The sequence below is a fragment of the Dasypus novemcinctus genome, chromosome 13 (assembly GCF_030445035.2).
Source record: "Dasypus novemcinctus isolate mDasNov1 chromosome 13, mDasNov1.1.hap2, whole genome shotgun sequence".
Lineage (NCBI taxonomy): Eukaryota > Metazoa > Chordata > Mammalia > Cingulata > Dasypodidae > Dasypus > Dasypus novemcinctus.
The window spans coordinates 86,445,662-86,462,589 of NC_080685.1; the positions used below are offsets into that span (position 1 = coordinate 86,445,662).

The 16,928-nt window shown below is 52.7% G+C and overlaps 1 pseudogene; it reads right to left on the bottom strand.

Annotated features, from left to right (window-relative positions):
- Positions 1-12,658: 12,658 nt before the first annotated feature.
- LOC101439727 (Golgi-associated RAB2 interactor protein 4-like) lies at positions 12,659-14,444 on the bottom strand (annotated as a pseudogene).
- Positions 14,445-16,928: the final 2,484 nt, after the last annotated feature.

Sequence of the window (16,928 nt, forward strand, 5' to 3'; positions counted from 1 at the left end):
GGGGAGGGAAGGGCAACTGCAGAAGTTCTCCCGGGGCGCAGCCAGGGGGTGCTGGGGAGGTCCAGCCCGCGGCGCCCGCGGCGCGCTTCCTTCTGCCTCCACCTCCACAAAGCCGCTGGGCGAGGGAGGAGAAGGAGCGATGAGGGATGCCGCTGGGGAGTGGGAGAGCGCCCTCGGGGTCGAGGCCTTTGCGGGCAGCTCTGTCCTTGGGGACCCTGTTCGACCGGGGTGCTGGGACCGAAAGGGTGTCCGAGGCCTCCTGGAGTCTCCTGGATCGCAGCGCCACCTTGTGGCCGCTGCTGGGTCTACCCTGTGCTCCTCTGCGCAGGTTAGAACCCGGCGCAGCCCAGCAGCGGCTCGCGCCCCCGCGTGCCCAACCGCCTGCCCAACCGATCCGAGTTTCCTTCTCCTGGGCAGGAGGCCCAGAGGGGAAGTGGGCACGGGGGCTGGTTTCCGCGGCCAGGACCCAACTGTCCCTGCCCTGAGATGCAGCAAAAGCTGTCTCGAGCTAATATCCGTTCACGTTAATGAGCGTTAATGGAAGGTCTTCTCTCCGTTTCTCCTTATGCTTGGTTGGATAGAGCGGCACTCACACGTCAAGAGCATCCTTCTGTGCTCTTGACAACCCCGAGGCGTATCATGATCAGTCCTGTTTTACAGATGTGCAGGAAGGGGCTCTCAGAAAGGTCGAGTGGGGTGGGACGGCGGGGCTGGGAGGGGCCGCGGTGGATGGGGCTGGACGCGGAAGCGGAGCAAACTGGAAGGGATCCACGAGGCAGGGAGGGAGACGCATCTGGACAGGGAGAGCATCTGGGAAGAAGCCCGTCTGAGGATGAGGGGCCATGTCTGGGACGAAAACACATATCTGGGGAGGATGGTGGCCCCTCCAGAACGGGGCCCCAGCTGCACCCATCTGGGGAGGGCGCCTCTAGGGAAGAGAGGGGTCACAGATGAAATGTTGGTGGCACTTTTGAGAATTGGCCACAAGTGGACGGGACACGCACCTGTGGGCAAAGGGGCCCTAACAATGTGGCAAGCACCCCCGGAGCGTCTCTGGGAAGCAGGAGCTGCAGCTGCAGTAGGGGTCGCAGGGGACAGGCACCAGCTGCACTTTGGCGGCTTGTCTGGGGAGGAAGCTACAGGTGCATGAGGAACCTGATTGGGAATAAGCGGTCCGTGGCCGGATGGGGGGCGCAGGTATATATGGATGTGGAATATCTTTAGAAGGGGGCATGGCTCAGTGTGAGGCACGGGAGTCAGAAGGGGGAGCCCCAGATGAATGGGGAACACCAAGTGTAGGAAACACACCTGCAGAGGAGGAGACCTTCGATGGTAGTTGGGAACATGCTTGAGCCATATTTTGAGAGAGGGAACCCACCTGGCCCCAGGGTTCACTTCTAGGAGGAAACTAGAGCTGGAATTAGGGTTCAGGATCACAGGCCCCACCCGTCCCGGGGTTAGCTGCAGGATGAGTGTATCACAGATGGCCCAAGACAGATCATATCAGGAGATAGACGGGCGTTTCCAGCCTGGTCCCCACTGGGGTCGAGGCACCAGCACCCAGGGGCAGGCCAAGAGTGGTGGATGTAGGATATCCCAGGTGGGCAATAAAAAAAAGGAAAGGTCAAGTGATAAGCTCACGAGGGTTCGGGCACAGACTTAGTTGGAGTCTACTGACTGATCGGGGCCCTTTTCACAGCAGCAAGCTACCTCTCAGACCCCTGAGCACATTTTGCACGTGGGAGTGGGCAGATGGCAGGTGGAAATCAGCCTGGGCCTTGCCAAGGGCTTTGAATTGCCTGCCAGTTGCACTCACTCAGCCTTTGGCATCAACCACTGAATGGTGTCACCTTGCTGGACTCCTGGCTCTGCACACACCTCTGGCACATTGGTCCATCCGGAGCACAGGTTGTGTCCTGACCTCCAGCTGTTTGCTATGAGACCTCAGCAAAGGAGGAGACCCACCCTAAGGGGCCAGACCCCACCCAGTCCCTCGTGGTCGCAGGCACAGGAGATTCCCCTGTCCTGGGCAGCTCGGAGGGTACAAACTGAGCGGTTTCAGAATTGGATCCCACCCCCAGCTCTGACCTTGACTGAGAGGCCACCAGCTGCCACTCAGTTCTACCCTCTGCCTCTTGCCCACTTCACCCCAGCCCTGGGGGGAAAGGGGCAGGGAAGTGATGAGGAGCACTAACTCCTTCCTCCATGCCCCAAATTTGGGTTTTTATGGTTGGTGGAGAGAACATGGCCTTTGGAGTAAGACGACCTATTTTGAACTGTGGGTCTCTATTACCAACAGCTGTGTGGCCTTTGGGACATCTCAAACCTTTTCACATTAGTTTCTTCACTTGTAAAAATAAGCAGAGGAGAACCCACTGCTCAGAACTGTGCAGCCTGAATGACCCTATGTGTTAAGGTTTCTGGCACCTGAAGAGCAGTTAATAACTCTAGTTTCCTTGCTTTGACATTTCCCAGGGTCACATCTTTTTCCATATTCATTTGCATTTGTTTTTGCATAAATTAGCATGGTAGCAAGTCCTTAGTTCTGAGTCAAACCAACCCAGGGAATGAATGCAAACAGTTTCAAGCTTTTGTGCCCCTGGAAAGTGGGGGACTGGAAGGCAGCTTCAGCCTCAGGAGAGCAGCCCTGACTAGTAGTCAGGAGATCTGGTCTTCTACTGGGTCTGCAGCCCCTCATCATCTCGGGCAGCCTGAAAATCTCTCAGGGTCCTCTTGTTTCCTGGACACTCAAGCTTCAGCCTCGGAGTCTATGCGTTGGGGCTTCAAGTCACGTCATGGGGGTGGGAGGTTGTGCTTGCTGGGACACGAGCTGGGGTGAGGAAGGGATCCTCAGATCTGAGAATAAAGGTCAGCAAAGAGCAAGGCAGGGCAGGGAATTGGAGGAAAGGGTGTGGGAGCGAATCTGGGAGAAAGGGAGTGATGCTGGGGACAGGGCAGGAGCAGCTGTGGAAGGCAGGAGAGAGAGAGAACAACTGGAGAATGGGACCGCCCTGGGGAGGGGTGAGTGGAGGGCAAGCATTGCATGCGGGGATTTGAGAAAGAAGAGGGGATGGGGTTATCTGGGAAGTTAATGATCAAAGTCCTTCAAGAGCGTGTGGCCAGGAGGCCAGCTCCTATCCTCTCTTGCCAGGCAGGGTTGGACTGGCATTTCTTGCAGAGTCCTGGAAAGTCAGACCTTTGGCAGTGCAAAGAGCCCCAAAGTGCCACTCACAGATTTTAAGGTGGTTCTGGGCGAGGCAGATGACAGCAGAGTGGGATTCTGGGTTGTTTTCCCAGAAGAAGGAACACGCCCTACCACCCACACAGGCAGCTCTTTCCTCCAGTGGCCAGGACTCTCCTGAACCTGACTGACGGTATAGCCTGTGGCCTAGGAGGAGAGGGAAAGGAAGGGATCCTCCCAGCGTGGGGAGTGGGCCCTGGCATGGTGCCCCGGTGCTGGGAGCCGTGGTGTCTGTTGACCTCTGGCTGGCAACTGGCCATTGTCAAGGTGGAGGGTCAGTTGCCTTTGAAGGCCACACATTCTACTGAGTCAGCCCACGGTGGGGTCAGGGGTGTGGGGGCTCCAGTCACAGCCTTGAGGATTGAATCCTGGCTCCACCCGTGTGGGCCTTGGGTATGTCATTTTACCACCTCTGTGCCTCAGTTTCCTAATCTTTAAAATGGGAGCAGCAATACCTACTTCTCAGAATTGTGGAGAAGGAACTAAGCACACTAATCCCCAAAGAGTTCTCAGAAGAGTGGCTGCCAGAAGCGAAACACTCAACAGAAGCTATGTCCTTACAAGAGGCAGCCTTGAGTTTTAAAGGCAGTGAAAAGACCACGGAGCTTGGCCCTGAGTGCAGAGAGGCCACGGCTCATACAGTTCCAGCTCACATTGCTGCTGCAACAGCAGCAGGCTGAGCGGACAGGGGACAGGCATGTGTGCTGGTCACTGACAGGTGGGAAATCACACTGCTAGCTCCTGATGTTTTTTTTGGTTTAGTGGTTTTTCTTTATTTCCCTTTCATTTTTTTTTTCTCCCCAGAAAGGGAATATTTGTTTGGCAGGAAGAAGCCAATGGCGGCAGGGAGGGACCCCAGCAAGAGCCACGGCCCGGGACCCTGCTCCGAGGGCAAGGAAGGGCTGGACTCAGCAGCAGCCTCTCCGTGTCCTAAGCCAGGCAGAGCCCCCCGAGGACTTGGGGACTGTGAGGGCTGCTGGAAGGAGCGGGGGAGGCGGGGCCTTAGGGACAGCTGGGGCACCTTGACCAGATGGCGCCTGGAGGCAGGGGAATGGCTTGTGACCATGGCCAGCCTTCATAAATGTCAAGGCAGCTCAAGAAGAAATGAAAAAAAATCATGTAGACCGGGGTTCTGGGGATCAGATTAAACGCCACTGACAAGTTTGTTGTACAAAATAGTATTTGTACAATTCCAAACAATGCTCTGTTTAGCAAAAAGGCCGTAGCAACACTTTAATTACACACTTGGCAGACGCTATGCACACTGATCTTAACATGTACCTACACAATGAGGAACAAGAAGTCACTGCCTCCTTTCACTGACTCCTTTCCAAGCCATTTATTTCCATGCCAACTGCAAACATTTCTGTTTAAAGTAGTCATGTCAAGTATCCCAGCATGCTTCATGCTGGCTAATACTCCAACAATAACGAACACTTACAGAGCTCCTGATACCTGCCATTATGTTCCACCTCTGTGCTAGGCCCCGGGACGGCCTTTCCCCTAACGGAGGAAGTAGGCTTTATCAACGCAATCATTTCTCAATCCCTTCTTATCAACCTGGTCCTCAGGTCCTCACAGATGCCCTTCCTGCCCCTGCCCCAGTCACACAGATGGCCTTAGGGACTCTCACTGTTGCTCCAAAGTGACCGCCCTGACAGCGCACCATGTCACAGCCTAAACGTATCACCAACTGGCAGAACTGCAATATCGGGGCCCAAAGCACTGAGCTGCTGGATTAAAAATATTCTGAGAGGATTCTTAGCAGGTTATTCCCCACATCCTTAATTATTCGGATCCCTGAACAATTGTGCCAGCACTGGCACTTTCTCTAGCCTGTGCTCTTCCCCCCAAGATCTAGCCCCTGATGCTCTGGAATGTCTGGTGGCCCAGCCTGGGAACCCCTCTCACAGTCCCCTCCTCTTTGGACCTTGTTTCTTGGGACTGGCTATCAAGTTGTGTCTTCTCAGCCTATGTCACCTCAGATGCATCCAACTTCAGTCATCAACAGCCTGAATTAAATTCACCACCCCCAGATGCCCAGAAACTTTCAAAATTGATCTTCGGGCAGCCGGTAGATACTAGAGCTCAGAGAATCCTTGGACTGCAGCATCAGAAAGAAGCTACTGGCTTCAGGGTTGCACTGGGGTTTCACCGATCCTGAGGTGCTCCACCTGCAGCCCCCATCCATCTCTGAAATTCGGGACCAGGGCCAGAGCCTGAGGTCATTGGTTTCACCCCTTGACCAAGCAGGTCAAGAGGAACTTGAAATGGTGAGGCAGTGAATGTGAAACAGAAACAAGTGGCATTCGTTTCAGACAGGCAGAACTGGAAAGCACACTGCTGGCATCGTTGAGAGCCCACCGCAAGCTCCGTTCCGGCCTGTGCTGAGCAGAACCCGGATGCTTACTCCAAGGAGGACCTTGGGAAAATCCCCTCTCCTCTCTGGGCCTCAAGTTCCTCATATGTAAAGTACACGAGGACTAGTCAAGACCCTTCCAGGCCGAGCTGTTAGGGTTTGAGGTGTCCAGTGACCTCTCACTCAGGAGCTGGAGTGTCTGAAGATGTGCGGGGAAGGGAGGGCAAGGAAGGGACTACGTAATGTCCAGTGGGAGCCCGTGTGAGTTTAGTCAGCTGAAAGGGGAGGAGAGAGGGGAGTAAGAAAGTAAAGTGGAAAGGGGGAGGAGGGAGGAGTGTAAGAATGGGAGATGAGGAGAGGGAAAGTAGGAAAGATCCATCTGTGGATACCACCACGACCACCTCAGCCCAAAGCGTGCCACCCCACATGCTCTGTTACAATGTGACCTTGCCATTTCTCTCCCTTTAAATCTGGGCTGGCCTGATGACTTGCTTGTAACCAACCAAATGTGATAGAAGTCACACTGGGTGACCTTGGAGGCTGGGTGAGAAGCAGTTTCCACTCGTTATCTTAGGACGCTTGCCCTGAGGCCAGTCTATATCATGTTGGAGAAGCCTCGTCTAGACATTAATGTAGGCCATCCCAGCTGAACCCTGCCTTCCAGCCATTCCCCCGGCTGGCAGCAGACAGGGCAATAAAGCTAACTCAGATCCCCCAGACCAGCCCAAGCTCCAGAGAAGTGTGACTGATCAACCTCAGTTGGCCTTTGAGGAGCAGAAGGACCCGGATGAGCCTGCCCAAATTCCTAACATAGAAGAATTTATGAGATAAAAGAAAATGGTTGTTTTAGGTCACAAAGTTTTGAGGTAGTTTGTTATAAAGCAAATGATTCTGGAATATGATAGCAGGAGAGGTTTAAGAAAATAATCTCTCTTACCTCAGAACCTATCTTTAATTTTTCCCGTTAAGGACATCACTACAAAACTGCCTTCTATAGGTCACCATGTTATAATTTTTAAAGTATATTTTATCAACTTAGAGAAAGAAAAGGCACTATATCTCAACAGAATGATTAAAATCAAAGAGATGAACAATATCAAATATCGGTACGGACATGGAACAACCAGAACTTTCATATTTTGCTGGTGGGAGTTTAAAATGGCAAAACCACTTCAGAAAAGAGCTTGATAATATCTGCTAAAGCTGAGCATATGCATATGTTCCATTCCGTTCTTAAATATATGTCCCCCATCCCAAATTTCTGTACATTTCACTAAGAGATCTGTATAAAAATGTTCAAAGCGGAAATATTCTTAACAGTTCCAAATTTTAAAAAAAACAAATATCCACCAACAGTAGAATGAATATTGTCATATAGTCACACAATGGCATGCTGTATAGTCATGAGGATGAATGGACTATGGCCACAAAATCGTGTACAAATCTCATAAACATGTTGAGTAAAAGAAACCAGGTTCAAAAGAACATGCCTTGTGGTTCCATTTACATAAGGTTGAAAAGGAGGCAAATGTCATCTGCGGTGTTAGAAGGCAGGGTAGGAGTTATTCCCATGAGGGCCCCTTCTAGGTGTGGTCCTAGTGACCTGATGTTCCTCATTTTATGAAATGTCATCAAGCAGTGTATTGATGATAGCATCAATTTTCTCCAAGCAGGTTACACTTCATAATAAAACATTAAAAACCGGAAAAAGGATCTGATCTTGGAACAAAGGACAGATCTCTAAACAGCTTACTATATTTTCCTTATCCTTCTTATTTTTCCTTGAAGCAGTGTAAACTGCATTCTGACAGGATTCTGGGGCTCCTGAACTACAGAGTGCGACTGGGACAATGTCGAGGGGAAAAGAGAGCAGTGGTGAGAGGGCCAGTATCAGCTGAAGCTGTGGGGAGCAGCCAGCTCTCCAAGGAAGGTGCTTCTCAGGTGCCTCTTTCTGGCTGCACTCATAGTCCTTGCCCTAACTGCATGACGTGCATGTGTGTGCATGTCCAGAATGATGCTTCCAACCATTTGTAGATTGTGGCACACTTAGAAAATGACATTGAAATGGCCGAGGGATACCAGGTGGCGCTCTGGCAGTCCAAGTCAGCTGGCCCCAACCTCCAGCCAGGCCCAGGCTGAGCAGCGGCGTCAGCACGTCAGGGCACCTCGGCACACCTGTGGAGGTCCTGTTTAGAGAGCATGTGGGAGGAAACCGGCAAAGGGGAAGAGTCTGGGCTCTCCTTGTGCTTTTGCTCCTGGAAAACCCAGCTCTGCCTATCCCTCAAACTCCTCGATTACAAGTCCCATGTGCAGTCATGAAGGTCATGGGGTTCGGGGGAGATATGCAGCATTCCAGATCTCTTCTCTAGCTCCCCAGATGCCTGGTTGTGCCCACACAGCTTCTACACAGTGCCCCGAAAGCCCCCCACCACACTCTTCGATTTACATTCCCATTGATCATGGCCCCTGACTTGCTTCTTGACCATAGTGGGTGCTCAACAACTGTTTCCCGAATGACTTCCAGGCCCCAGAGGGTCCCTGACACTAACGCCAAGTCCACCCCCATTCTTGGAGTCATTCATCCTCCCCTTGGAAAGGAAACTGCGGCCTCCCGGGGGACCTTTCTTGTGGCCACCCCACATTCTCCCCGCCAGGGGGCTGGAGCCATGGAGCCCCGACCCCCTACCCCCAACTGCTCACACCTCTGGCTGCTCTCAGCTGCAGGGACAGCTGCCCCTTGAGGGACTGGGCTGACTGCCAGGGAGGCAGCAGGAGGCTGATTGTGGTGTGACAAAGGGAAAAGGCAACTGTGACTCAGCCTCAGTCCGGGCTCCTCTTTCAAGTGCCGACCTGCAGTAACAGCGAGTGGCCACAAGGGGCTCTCCGGGGCAAGGTGGAGAAGTGGACCTGGGGGCGCATGGCGGAGAGATGGGGTGAAGAAGCATTCAAGCGGTCTCTCCTCTCAGAGATCTCGAGGTGCAGAAACCCCCAGTACCCCATGGCTGCCTTATCCCGGTGTTTTACCCGTTAGCAGTCTACAAGCTGCTGGTTTTTACCTAACACATTCTTCTTGCTTTCCCGTGAGCCTCTCTCCTTGCTTACATACCAGCAGTCCACCATAAGGGAAAAGCACCTCCACTTCCCTTAGCTCCCCTCCTTTAGTACTCGGCCTCAACCTTGAGCTCCCTGTCTCCCAGGATGTGGGAAAGAGTATTGTCCTGTTTCACCTCCAGTCTCCTGGCCTGCCCCCTCATGCTCCTGCCCCTACCCAGGGTCACGTGGAGCATCTCTTCCTGGAGCACCCCTTGCCCTTCAGGGCTCCACGCTGCAGCCAGAGAGAGCTCACTCCACCCGGCGCTGGCCGTCAGTGTTCCCAAAGTCCCAGCCTTTCGCACAGCACCCAGACGCCCCCAGATCCAGCCGCCTGATCCTCAGCCTCGTGGCCTTCCTTTTCTTTTGTCCTCTGACCAGCTCTACTGAAACACTTGTAACTGTCCTAAACAAGCCGTGATGTGTCAAGCCTTTGTGCTGTGGGCTGGGACCCTCCCCCCATCCCTCCCCCAGTACCTTTCAAACTTACCCCCTCCCCACACTTCCTTCACCTGGAAAAGCCCTATTCATCCTTGAAAACTGTCCTCCTGTGAAGCATTTCCTGACCCACAACTCCTTTTCCACGCCCCAGAATCTCTCCTCTGAGCGACTCCTTTTCCCTGAACATGCCCCTCTCATTGATATCCAGGAGTTTTAATAAGTGCTGGCACGCCTGTCCTATCTCCGCCACCAGCTCCGGCTCCCTGTGGTCCCAGGGCAGCCATGCAGGAAGTGCTTCCTGAGGGAAAGGTGTGGAACTGGAGTTGCTCCCTCTTGGGTTTCTTGGCCCAGAGGCGCCTCCTGAAGGCTTGCCCACCAGTGCATTTCTCTCATGCCTGTGCCTTGGGGCCATTGCTCCAGCTTCATCATCTGGTGAAGTTCTCTCCCCCAGAAAAGTACAAGGAGGTGAGCTGGGCAGGAGCGCTGACTCCAGTACCAGCGGGTTCTGTACCATCACCTCCCACCTTGGCTAAGTCCTTCCAAAGCTCTCAACTCCATTTGCTAATCTGCAAAATGGAGAGCTGTGGGAATCAGAAGTGAGCACATACATTAAAAAATGTCATAAACCGCCAAGAGCTATGCAGATGTTTTTATTGCATTTTTTTCTTCCAGACTAGGGTTTACTTACATTTACCTCTGTGGAAATCATAAGATCAAAGGAATACGATGTGGTCGTTTTGTAATTTCCCTACCTTGAGTCAAGGGAAAAACTGGTCAAGAGTAAACCATTAATTCTGTCTCCCAGCAGGCCCCCGACTTCTCCCAAGCCCTGGGTTAATGATTCTAAGGTTGTTTTCCTCCCAGGGCCAATTCCCATCTAATCTTTGGCATGTTGCCTCTTTATTAAGAGCTTGTCTCGCTCTGATAATTCTCCTTCTTAGGATCAGGTCTCAAGCCCTCTTATCTACAGTGCCCTTCCCATGCCCACAATTCCTTCCACCAGCAGGAGAGCATTCCCCAAACTCTCTTGAATTAGTCTGAGGCTTTACCCCAAAGTGGCTTTAGGAATTACTTGTGAAGGTCCAAGCAACAAGCATGTTGGACAAGATCCTACCTCAGAATCTTCTCCCTGACAGGGGCTATAAGGAATTGATGGAACCACAAAAGAAAGTTCCTGAAGCTTTGGTGTGGAGAAACCATTCTTAGCCTGGCTGTCAAAGGCTGAATTAGTGGCTGGGGGAGGACTGGGCTCTGTCAGGAGTGGTCCCTGGTGGGGAACAAGGCCCTGGAATTCCAGGTGGGAAGTTTGTTTATAACCGCAGTGTGCTCACACCTGTGGGAACTCCTTAGATAAGGTAGCTGAGGACTTTGTGCTCACCCAGGTTAGAAAACCAAGAGCAGTGGCTCACTGCCAGGAGTCTCCTCAGCTGCCCAGCTCCTCTCCATCCCGACAATATTAATAGCTGGCATTTTGGCATGCATTTCTCTGTAGTTTTCTGGATCATGGTGGTGAGAACACAGATGTCTGGTTCCTATGGTGCGCCCCGTCTCCTTAGTTTGCTTTGCCTACCCCAATGCCTTAGGCAGGGCTTTGCATAAGGCGATGGGCCGGTGCCTCACTGCTCTGCCGACATCCCTCTGTGTGACCCCAGCAAGGCACCTTCTCTGAGCCTCAGTGTCCTCATTTATGAAAAGAGATTGTAATCAAAAATGGTAAATATTATTTACCATTTTTCAAAACCTCAGTTTTTCTCATATATCCCTTCTACATATATAGTCACTGGTGCATACATAATGGTGAAAACATAGGGAAAGACTATATCTGAGATAATAGGACCTTGCTTAAGAAATGTCACAGGTCAGCCCCCTTGAGGTCCTTGTGTGCCCCTCTCCTTGGCCACATCTCCTGCCTTCCATCCTAGAGCGAACCACTGTCCTGAATTTTGTGTTTACTATTCCATTGTTTTGGCATATGGTTCTCCTAAACATGTTCCTTCTACTGTGAATGTCCAAGCAACAAGCATGCTGGACAAGATTTAAATGCTCCATAAGTGAAATATATTTTTTTAGGATGTACCAGGATTGAAACCAGGTCCTTGCACATGGGAAGCAGGTGCTTAGCCACTTGAGCAACATTTGCTCCCCACAAGTGAAATTACATCATTCAAAATGATATAACTTTTTCTTAAAATATCTGTTTTATTTATTTCTACTCCCCATGCCTCCCACCCCCGTTGCCTGCTCTCTTGTGTCCATTTGCTGTGTGTTCTCTGTGTCTGCTTGCATTCTCAGCGACACCGAGACTCTGTGTCTCTGTTGTGCCATCTTTTTTTTTTTAAAGATTTATTTATTTATTTATTTCTCTCCCCTTCCACCCACCCAGTTGTCTGTTCTCTGTGTCTATTTGCTGCGTCTTCTTTGTCCACTTCTGTTGTCAGCGGCACCAGAATCTGTGTTTCTTTTTGTTGCGTCATCTTCTTGTGTCAGCTCTCCTTCTGTGTGGTGCCATTCCTGGGCAGGCCGAACTTTCTTTCATGCTGGATGGCTCTCCCTATGGGGCGCACTCCCTGCACACAGCAGCACTGTGCATGGGCCAGCTCCACACAGGTCAAGGAGGCCTGGGGTTTGAACCGCGGACCTCCCATGTGGTAGACGGATGCCCTAACCACTGGGCCAAGTCCGCTTCCTCTGTTGTGTCATGCTGCGTCAGCTCTCCGTGTGTGCGGCACCACTCCAGGGTGGGCTGCACTTGAGCATGAGGTGGCTCTCCTTGGGGGGCAGCACTGCACATAGGCCAGCTCACCACATGGGTCAGGAGGTCCTGGATTTGAACCTGGACCTCCTATATGGTAGATGAACTTTCTATCAGTTGTGCCACATCCACTTTGCACCACATCCACTTCCCTGACTTGCTGATTTTTAAACTCAACATTTGGGAATTCATCTATGCTAAATGTGTGTAGCTGTGATTTTCCACTGTTGTATTATAATATCTCACTATTCACATCCCACTGTCTTATCGATTCTGTTGATGGACAGTAACACAGTCCAACACATCCTTTTGTCACAACCACTCTCATAGTCATCTCCTAGGACACGTGTGTGACAGTTTCTCCATGGTATATACCTAGAAGTGGAATTGCTAGTCTTCCCTTCTGATTGCAACAAATGCTGCTGCCCAGCCCCCCACCCCGGAATATCTGAGGAAGTCTGAGGGCTGCTGTTGCCTTGCTGTGGACCTACCTTCAGGAGGAACAAAAGCTTGTATCAAGGAGAGGGAGACAGTGGTGGAGCTTGCCAGCCCCCAGCCTGACTTTCAGCCATAGCCTTGAGCAGCCAATACCAGAAAGGGGGTGGCAATCTGGAGAACTCCCAAGTGCACCCCGTGGTTCTGCTGAACCTGGGCCAAGCGGGGCTCCTGGACGCTGCTGCAGCACAGGGGACATCACCGCCCACTGCAAGGTCACCCCCGGGCCGCGGGGCATGGGCGATCAATCCCACAGCACACAGCAGGCCATTCTGAGATCGTATGGCTCTTTATTTAAAGTGCACTAAGGAAAGGTGGCATAGGCTCTCTGGGGCTACCCCCCAGAGCCCCAGTCTTCTTTACAGCTTCTGGCTCTTAGTTAATGGGCTTCAAAGGTCACCGACTCCACTGTCGCCGACGTCACAGCTCCAATAATCGCCTCCTGGTCACACTCCGCCGCCTCCAGGATGGCCTTCCTGCTGCTCCTCTCCACCCTCCTGGACGCGATGTCCACATCCCTGGGGCAGAGTTCGGCTGCTGACTTGGAACTAAGGCTGGCTTTTACTTTCCTCAGGAAAAAGCTAATTCTGCTGAGCCTCTTGCTGGTGGAGCTCGAACTGACCGTGGACAGGCTCCTGCCCGACCTGGGAGACGCGCGATGGGTGAGCGGCTGACGCCTTTGTGCGCCGAGCTGCGCCTGCTGTTCCCTCGGGTGCTGCGGCCTTTTTCCTTTTTCTCCCCTTTTGGGGATCTGCAACTGGTTAAGGAGGGGCGCGAGGATTTTTCTCCGACCTTGCGGGGCCCTGACTTGCTACTACTCTCCCCTGTCCGCGTCGGCGCGAGCTCCTCCGGCTGGGAGCACAATCTTGCCCCGCGTTCCCGCCTCTCCCTCCTCTCCTTCCGGGCCTCCTGCTGGGTCTTGCGGTCCTCGGGCGGCCCCGCCGCCCAGTCCTGAGCGGTCCCTGCCGCAGGCTGGTCGGCCGCTGCTGCGCCCGCGAGCGCCATGCTCAGGCTGCTCTCTGGAGAGGGAGCGGTGGCGCCCCCGGTGCGGGCAGTGCGCGCCGTGGTCTGGCTGGCAGCGCCTGCCACCGCCACCTTGATGTTCTTCCAGGGCACGTTGGTGACACCGACTGCCAGGCTGCTTTTGCTGTCCCCTTGGTGGCCGCTCCTACCACGGCTGTGCTGTGCTCGGTGTCTGCCATGCTTATGGCGCCTGCCAGGTGCCCTTGGCCGCTGCCCCCCAGCTATGGCCCCAGCCGCAGCCCCTTTGGCAGGAGGTGTGGGTTTGGCGGTGTCCGGCTTGGTCGTGGGTTTGTGGGGGGGCATATTTGATCCCCTTCCCCCTAGCATAAGCGGAAGAGGAGGCCCCGGACACCTCGGAGACGATGTGGAGGCTCCTGATGCTCACCCGGTCCTGGTCCCCCTGGGCCCTGGCAGGCGGCAGTGACTGGGCTCGTCCCGGCCTCTTCCTCCAACCTGGGCATGCACAGCATGTTCCCAGTGGGAATGGCGTGAGTGCTGCTGATACTGTCCACCAGCGCGCACGGGAAACAAATGCACTTTTCCCAGTAGGATAGGAGGCCTTCCTTGGCATCGATGGGAGGACACAGCTGCAGGTAGCAAGATCGGCCGGTGGCAAACTTCAGGTGCAGCTGCTGTTTCTCGCAGTCGTGAACAGAGATCCTTACAAACTTCAAGGGCAGGAGCCTGGTGAGCTCCAAGGTCTTGGTAGCCTTGTGGCCTCTTCCCTTGGTGGCCTGGCCCCATCTGATGTGGTCCTCACAGCCGGTGGCCGGGCGGGCCAGCAGCATGATGTCGGGGAACAGGAGGATGGGGCTGGTGCAGGCGATGCCCACAGTCACCACGCACACGCCGCTGTGCACGTCAATCACCTCCCCCCTTTTGAAGATCTGGATAAAGTCGCTCTCAAAGATGGGCGCGTACTTGAAGATGTCGTATTCTCCCTTGTACAGCTGGCACTGCAGCTTCCCCGTGGTGGTGCTGAACATGCCCATGGCAGAGCCGCTCTGCGCCATGTAATACGGTAATAAGCAGTCAGTGCCCATAGCCAGCTGGGGTTGCGACGACGGCGGCGCCGGCAAGGCGGGTCGCTGGGTCTTCCCCGGTCAGCTGGCAGGTGAGGGAGCAGCAGTGCTGGGTCACTGAGGTGGCTCCCCAGCGGCTCGACACTGCTCCACTCCACAAGCCCCCATATGCCTCAGAGCCTCCCAGAGAGGAGGGCAGCCGCCAGCAGGGGGTATGCCTGGGGAGTCTGGACCCCAGACCAAACCTCTTCCAAGTTGTAGAGATGGAGGTTGAGCTCCTGACAGGCCTTCAACAGTCCCAGCAGAGGAGTAACCACTCTGAGCCCACACCCCCTGCGCAGCCCTATTTATCCTCTGCTGCCCTTTGAGAGCTGTCAGCGTCACAAATCCCTTTGTCCTCCTCCCCCAGCTGCCCCCTCAGGGCAGGGCCACCGTCCTCCCCGACCCCCCAGACACCCCATTGCCTCCACAGGGGGCAGGCTCACCCTGCCGGGGATAGGTGCAGGTTGGTGCCAAAACAAAATGGGAAAATTTTGTGTGGGTGCTTTTTTCTTTTCTCCCAAATTCAAAAGATTCAGCAACTAAACAAAGGCTTTAGGAACACAAGATGAGGGGACACATTTGAAGCATTCGAGCTCATGGTTTCTTTTATTGAAGAACCTAGAGTTGGCAGGCTTGGCCCCTAGCCCGTCCTTACATAAAATCTCAATGATGACCTCAAATAAAAATAACATGAAAAGTTGCTTCTCCCAGGCACCACTATCTAGGGTCTTCACTATATAAAAACCCATTGGGTTTGACGCTGTCATCACTGCCCCCACTTTACAGGTAAAGAAACTGAGGGGCTATCACTTGCCTAGAGTCACAGAACTAACAGGGGGTGCAGGCAGTGTGTGAATTCCGGCCTAGGGGCTCTAAAGCCCGTGCTCTAAACCGGTGTAGTGCTTGGCCTGGCAAAGACTTGGGCCATCCGAATGTTCTCAAACTGGACTGAGGGTGAACTGTCTTCAAGAAAACCAACTCGACGTATTACGGGGAGTCATATAATGAATTCTCTCCCTGTGTGTCTGAGGACCCAGGACAACCCCTTCAGACAGCCTCTCTCCTCAGTGGCTGGGCTGAATTAGGATTAAATTTTCCTGGCAACCACCTCTGATTCCTCCGTTCTATTTTGCTTGTACAAAGAGCGTGTGTGTGTGACACTAGTTAGTGTTGTACAAGGCCCCAGTTTTCAGTGGAATCGGAGGACACCTGTCAAATGCCCCCCCCTCCAGGCAGCAGTGGTATGGGAGCCATTTACATTTGGGGGGGCATGTGCAAGTACACCTCCTGCTTGTCCCTCCCACAACCACAGAATAAATGATTTTCAAATAGTTGCTTGAAAGTTCTGAGGAGGCCCCCCTGTTCCCAAGTCTTGCTTCTTTCAGTTTTGGTGTTATACCTAAAATCGCACCTGAGAGATTCATTCCTTGAGGGTAAACACTGTCAAAATACACATACCTGTTCATCAACAGGTGAATAGATAACAAGATGGGTAACCATACAATGGAATATCATTCAACCATGAAAAAGAACGAGGTATTGATATATACAACAACGTGGATGAACCTAGAAGCCAACATGCTAAGTGGAAGAAGACAGTCACAGAAGACCTCATATTGTGTGATTCCATTTATATGAAATATGCAGAGTAGGCAAATCCATACAGACAGCAGGCCAGTGGTTGCCAGGGGCTACAGGATGTGGGGATTAGGGAGTGACTGCTGACAGGGGATCTCATTTGGGGTCATGAAAATGTTCTCGAACCAGACGGTGGTGATGGTTGCCCAAAATTGTGAATGTATTTAATGCACTGAATGGTCCTTTAAAATGATTTAAATGGTAACTTTAATGTTAAGTATATTTACTTAACACACAAAGTATGCACACCTGCTTGGAAATATTTTGGTTAAAAAACATCTTCAAAAAAATACAACTGACAAAAATGATGGGAGTGTGTGTGGGGGGGTGGGGAGTGGGTTATATTGATGTGGGCTATGGGTGGGAGGCTGTTGGTCTCTTTGTGTCCTGACTTATGGGTGTGGGACAGTAAGAGGCTGCAGTCCTGCCCTTGGTGACCATGGCAATGACCCCAGTCCCAGGAGGCAATTTAGCAATGCAAACTCTATATTCATACCAGTCAGTCCAGGGAAACTCTGATGGTGGTGATGCCGAAGCTTAAGGGAACTTGGACTTGGCCTCGAATGGGAAATATAATACAGCCTGTACATAAATTCAAAATCATCTAATTCTGTATCCAAGTGTGCCTAGTCTCTAGGAATCCAGTCAAGTGATACAGGCCCCTTCAGCTCCTACACTTTGATTTATTGGACTTACCCCACTCAGCTAACATGGAGTTGAAGAAGGTCAACCACCACACCATGGAGCCTAGAGTGTCTACAACTGAAAGCAGGAGGAGTGCATCCAGTATCCATGTGGAATCTAAGCCCCCACTTGACATAGATG